The 6,706-nt window shown below is 37.9% G+C and overlaps 1 pseudogene; it reads left to right on the top strand.

Annotated features, from left to right (window-relative positions):
* The first annotated feature begins 293 nt into the window (after positions 1 to 293).
* Positions 294 to 1,212, top strand: LOC126059462 (olfactory receptor 2T33-like; annotated as a pseudogene).
* The last annotated feature ends 5,494 nt before the right edge of the window (positions 1,213 to 6,706 follow it).

Below are 6,706 nucleotides of genomic sequence, written 5' to 3'. Positions count from 1 at the left end.
GGCATACTGACAAATTATTAAAAAACAATAGAGGTATAATTTGTACCACTGTATATGTATGTTATCTAATTTTGTGTGAATAAAAAATAATGTATAGTAACAGCAGAGATGGATAGTAGTATGCTATGGCAAAAATCTTGTTTGTAAGTGGAAGATTAAAGTAGTAATTAGTCCTCCAAGTCTGAGATTTCCCAAGTCATTTGATCAAGTTTTCATAAAGATATGTACAAGCTTCCTTTTAAACAAATCTCACTTCTGCATCATTCTTACATCTTTCAGGCACCAGTAGAGCCATGGTCAATGCAAACGGCACCACAGGAATCAACTTCATTCTTCTAGGGCTCTTTAACCACACACAGATCCACCTATTCCTGTTTGCCATGGTGCTTATGATCTTCATCACCTCACTGATGGGCAACACCCTTATGATCATTCTCATTCATGTGCACCCTCAACTCCATATGCCCATGTACTTCCTGCTTAGCCAGCTTTCTTTCATGGACATGCCGCTGGTCTCCACCATCGTTCCCAAAATGGCAGCCAACTACCTGATAGACACTAGGTCTATCTCTCCCACTGGCTGTGGAGTCCAGATCTTCCTTCTTCTCACTCTGGGAGGGAGTGAATTCTTCCTCTTAACGGCCATGTCCTATGACCACTATGTGGCCATATGTCACCCACTGCGCTACCCCATTCTCATGAGTCAGAAGCTCTGTTTACTCGTGACATCAGGTTCCTGGCTCCTGGGAGGGATCGATGGGCTGATGCAGGCTGGTGCCACCTTGAGCTTCCCTTACTGTCACTCACGGGAAATCAATCACTTTTTTTGTGAAGCACCATCACTGGTAGCCTTGCCTGTGGTGACACCACAATTTTTGAGTTTTTCATGTATGTCTGCTGCATTCTGATGCTCTTGATCCCTTTGTCTCTCATTTTGGCCTCATACAGCCTTATCCTGGCTGCAGTGCTCCGCATGCAGTCAGCTGGAGCGCAGAAAAAAGCCTTTAAGACCTGCTCCTCTCACCTGGCGGTTGTGGGACTCTTCTACGGCACCATCATGTTCATCTACATGAGGCCCAAATCTAACGGTTCAGAGGACCATGATAAGGTGGTCTCAGCTTCACACCTGTCTTGAACCCCCTTATATACAGTGTGAGAAACAAGGAAGTCAAGGGGGCCTTGAGGAGGTGGCTGGAAAAACATTTTATGTGATATCAATGCTGAGCATAATTTGCCAAAATGGCAGCAACCAAACTGGTTACAGGTTACGTTTCTAAAATACTGTTTTGTTATTTTGTTCATCCCTTTTAAATTCTTCTTTTGTGTTGTATCAAGTTATTTTGCTCTTACTTTGCCAATCTGGCTGCATTGTTCCTATATGATTATTTTTATATATGGTAAATTAATTAAAAATTATATTTGTCCTCCTGTCATAACTTGCAGTGGTGTTTTTACTCTGAAATTAGGGCTCTGACAATAAGTATGATTGATTGAGTTTATAAATAGCATATGATACGTGTATAATTTGTATTTTTGATAAATAATGGAAATCATTAATTTTGATGGGGATAATACCTTTTGAAAACAAAACGTAGATCCTAAATCACATAATAAAGATAAAATAAATTCACATGAAATAAGGACCCAATGTGACCATCAAACATAAAATACGTAAGAAGATATCAAGAAATATTTGCAAAATGTTGCTGTGGGAAGATTTGTTAAAGAAACTTCCAGACAGAATATAAAAATGCTAATGGGCTTTTCATGACCTATGTTAAAACGTAAGAGCAGAGAGATGAGCTGAAGAAAAAAATATATTGTGTACAAAGGAGTCAGTACACAGTGGATTCAAAAATAAAACTTTCAGCAAAGAAGTCTCTAATTAAGAAAGGGCCTCAGGCCAAAGATCCAACACAAGTTGTGACTCTAAAATCATTTATTAAGGCTTCAGGACGATTTAAGACACAGTGCCTTAAATAAACATCCAAAGAGACAAAAGACCTTCTATAAATCTTGAGAGTCTTGTAGATTCTCTTTAGTTAAAAATAAATAGGACTACTAAAATGTTTTAGGGCACTGTAGTGCAGCAGAGTCGTAGGAAGCCCAAGGTTGGTAGTTGTGGGTTTTGTCTAATGGAGTAAACTCCAGTAAGATTCATGGAAAACTCGCAATGTTTGTAATCATGTTTTTCTGACAGAAATATCACTAGTTTGGTCTAAGGAGTAAGCTGATTGAGGTGACTACTCAGTTTTCTCATGGTAGAGCAAGGGTGACTCAGAAAGCAGAGGCAAAAATCATGTAGAATAATTCCCAGAGAATCACACTGAATCTTAATTAAGGAGCTGGCAACAATTTCTACCAGAATTGCAGAATTGCAAGTGACTGTATGCTGCCCCATTCCCTATTTTAAGAAGTGTCTGAAGAGTAATTGTGTTAGTGCAATTATAGAATCCCCATGCTGTGACAAAGAGAGAAACCAAGACTTCTAGTGCACATCCCCAGCTGAGAGCCCAGCCAAATTCAAAGCCATTTTTTTCAGTCCTTGGTGGCACATCATGCAAGTGTATCTTTCAGCTCCCAGCTGAGCCACTTCCACTGATGTTGCATGGAGTAGAGATGAGCTGTCCCTGATGAAACCTGCTGAAATTGCAAATTCATATGCAAAATAAATAATTGTTATTTTAAACTGCTGTGCTTTGTGGATACACACACACACACACATACACACATATACACACACTGGAATAGTGCTTAGGTGAATATATGTGTTACCTAAAACCCATAATAAAGATATCAACTACATTTGAATAAAAGGGGTTATAATTCTCTTTCCCTACTTCGTATAATCTGGAACCATTGTTCTGAATATAATATTATTATCTGTTTAGAATTATTTTATATTACAGAGAAGTCTTACCACTTTGGCTTTGATTAAAGTTTTAAGATGTTCTAGAAGTGAAAAATCAAAAACAATGTGGTTGAGGAAAAACCACTTAGATTTTTCTGTGAGAAGGCCGGGGTTGCCGTCTGGGATCAGTCAACTAAGAACAGGTACCTTGGGTAAGTTAGCTTCTCTGATATACAGCTATTCTGTCTGTAAAAACAGCATTCCTAAAATTAAAAATATATATATAATCAAGATTAAATTTAAGTTAGTCATGTGAAAATAACATGACAGAGACTTCAGTGCCTGGAAACATGGCAGATGAGGTATCATAACCAACACACAGAGCTAGTTGAACAGATAGATAGACAGACTTGGAAACAGATTACAGGTATGTGGATCTAAGTTTTTCTTTCATGCATTAAAGAACTGCATATATATACCACAGACACACACATACACAAATAAAAACAGTAATTAGAAAAATAAGGCAGAAGGAAGTAGCTTCTTTACCAGAATATTAGTCAAAGGAAATAAAAAAACAATGCTGTATCAACTTTCATGGCTCTGTGTTTCATGGACAACAGGAGATAAACTACAAGGCCCCTAAAGGTGAGGATTCAGAAGAACTCTGAATAAACCAGGGAATGTAAGGGACAACACAATTCTGTCTGAGTTAGCTAGAAATTAACCTCCCAGCTCCTCAAGTAGGTCCAGGAAATCTGCAGAAAATTCTTTCTCAGTGAATGGCACCAAGTAGAGTGGCTGAGAACTCAGTCAAGAACTTGTAGGTCACATAAAAAGCCCATAATTGTCTGCTGGAGAGAGAGATCCCATGGAGCAGCATTGTGGCACTAGACATGGGAGTGAAGAAGTATTCTTGGACATCCAGCCCAATAGGCTTTCAGATGACTCCAGCCAGTATCTGCTTGCAACTTCAAAATAGACATTCCAGCAGAGAACCAACCCACTCAACCCAGAATCCTGGGGAGATAATAACTTATTGTTTTAAACCGCCAAGTTTCGTAGTGGTTTGTTAGACAGCAATAGCTGTGAAGATATGAGTTAAAATATATACCTTTTATTGTTTGAGTAGATGAAGTTGTAATAAAATTAGTTTTTGATTAAGTGTATGGTACATTATCCTAGATTATCACTAAACATAAAAAAGTAAAGTGCATATTGCCTTAAATGATACAAAGAAATTGTGAAATGCAAAAAATAATCAATCCAAAGAAGACAAGAATGAGATGAAGGGGGGACACGGAGAAGATAAGTAACTAAAAATCACTACATTGAATAATATAAAGATTTTTTTTAATTTAAAATAAAAACACTAATAAGCTGAAAAACACAAGTTTTTCAGCAAATGTAAATAGAAATGTTCCAAGCAAAGAATCTAGACTGGAGAAAACCTTTTAGTATTTTAAATTGTTGTTGTCAGGTTCCTTCATGTCAGTTCCTACTCAGAGCGACCCTATGTGCATCGTAATGAAACACTGCCCCATTTCGCCCAACCTAACTATCATTTCTATGTTTGAGTCCATTATTGCGGCCACTGTGTTAATCCATCATTTTTTGCTGACCCTCTACTTCACTAAGCATGATGTCCTTCTCCAGGGACTGGTTCCTCCTTATAATATGTCCAAATTACATGGGACAAAATCTCTCCATCCTCGCTTCTAAGGAGCATTCTTGCTGTACTTCTTCCAAGACAAATTTGATCATTCTTTTGACAGTCCATTTTATATTCAATATTTTCCACCAGCACCGTGATTCTAAGGCATCGATTCTTCTTTGGTCTTGCTTACTCATTGTCCATCTTTCACATGCATAAGAGGCAACTGAAAATACAATAGCTTGGGTGAGGTGCACCTTAGTCCTCAAAGCGACATTTTAGCTTTTTAACACTTTAAAGAGGGCTTTTGCAGCCAATTTGCCAAATTCAACACATCCTTTGATTTTTTGACTGCTGCTTCCATTGGAGTTAATTGTAGATCAAAGTAAAATTAAATCCTTGACAACGTCAGTATTTTCTCAGTTTATCATGAGGTTGGTTACTGGTCCAGTTGTGAGGATTTTTGTTTTCTTTATCTTGAGGTGTAATTCATACTGAAGGCTGTAGTCTTTGGTCTTCATCAGCAAGTGCTTCAAGTCCTCTTCACTTTCAACAGGCAAGGCTGTGTGTTCTGCATATTGCAGGTTGTTAATGAGTTTTTCTCTAATGCTGATGCTGCCTTTTCATATAGTCCATCTCAGATCATTTGCTCAGCATACAGATTGAATAAGTGTAGTGAAAGGATACAGTCCTGACGCACATCTTTTCTGATTTCAAACTAAGCAGTGTCCCATTGTTGTGTTCCAATTACTGCCTCTTGGTCTATGTAGAGAATCCGCATGAGCAAAATTAACTGTCCTGGAATTCCCACTCTTTGCAATGTTATCCAAAATTTCTTATGATCCACTCAGTCAAATGCCTTTGAATAGTCAATAATTAACACATAAAAATCTCTCTGTTCCACAGTCAGCCCCTGGCCTTGTTCTGACTGATGATATTGAGCTTTTCCTTTGTCTCTTTCCGTAGATGTAGTCGTTTTGGTTACTGTGTATTCCATCTGGCGAGGTCCATGTGCATAGTCGCCGTTTATGTTGGTGAAAAAAGGTATTTTTAATGAAGAAGTCATTGGTCTCACAAAACTCTATCATTCAATCTCCGGCATTGTTTCTATCACCAAGGCCATATTTTCCAACTACCAATTGTTCTTCTTTGTTTCCAACTTTCACATTCCAATCACCAGTAATTACCAATGCATCCTGATTGTACGTTCACTCAATTTCAGACTACAGAAGCTGAAAAAAATCTTCAATTTCTTCAACTTTGTTCTTAGTGGTTACTGCCTAAATTTGAATGATAGTCGTATTAACTGGTCTTCCTTATAGGCCTATGGATATTATCCTATCACTGACAGCACTGTACTTCAGGATAGACCTTGAAATGTTCTTTTTGACGATAAATGTAACACCATTCCTCTTCAAGTTGTCATTTCTGGCATAGTAGGCTATGTGTTATCCAATTAAAAATGGCCAATATCAGTCTATTTCAGCTCACTAATGCCTAGGATATCGATGCTTATGTGTTCCATTTCGTTTTTGAAGATTTCCGTTTTTCCTAGATTCATACTTCGTATATTTCAGGTTCCAAGCATTAGTGGTATTTTCAATTGCCTCATATGCATGTGAAAGATGGACAGTGAATAAGGAAGACTGAAGAAGAATTGATGTCTTTGAATTGTGGTGTTGGCAAAGAATATTTAATATACCAAAAGAACAAACAAATCTGTCTTGGAAGTAGTACAGCCAGAATGCTCCTTAGAAGCCAGGATAGTGATACTGCATCTTACATACTTTGGCCGTGTTGTCAGAAGAGATCAGTCCCTGGAGAAGGACATCATGCCTGGTAAAGTACAGGGTCAGCTTAAAAGAGGAAGACCCTCAATGAGATGGATTGACACAGTGTCTGCAACAATGGGCTCAAGCATAACAACGAGTGTAAGTATGGCACGGGGCCGGACAGTGTTTCTTTCTGTGGTACATAGGATCGCTATGAGTTGGAAGCGACTCCACTGCACCTAATAACAACAACAATAAACATCTTTCTGGTATTCTCAGCTTTTAGCCAAGATTCACTGGACATCAGCAATTATATCCCTCCTTCCATGTCATTTTCTTTATTTTTTTTCTTTTAAATCAGGATTTTTTTATTTTAATATTTATTTAACCACAACTTATTTAAAAAAGAAAAGAAAAGAAAGGGAACAT

The sequence above is a fragment of the Elephas maximus genome, chromosome 16 (assembly GCF_024166365.1).
Source record: "Elephas maximus indicus isolate mEleMax1 chromosome 16, mEleMax1 primary haplotype, whole genome shotgun sequence".
NCBI lineage: Eukaryota > Metazoa > Chordata > Mammalia > Proboscidea > Elephantidae > Elephas > Elephas maximus.
Note: the sequence above shows the minus strand (reverse complement) of the source record. Positions and strands in the feature narration are given on the sequence as shown.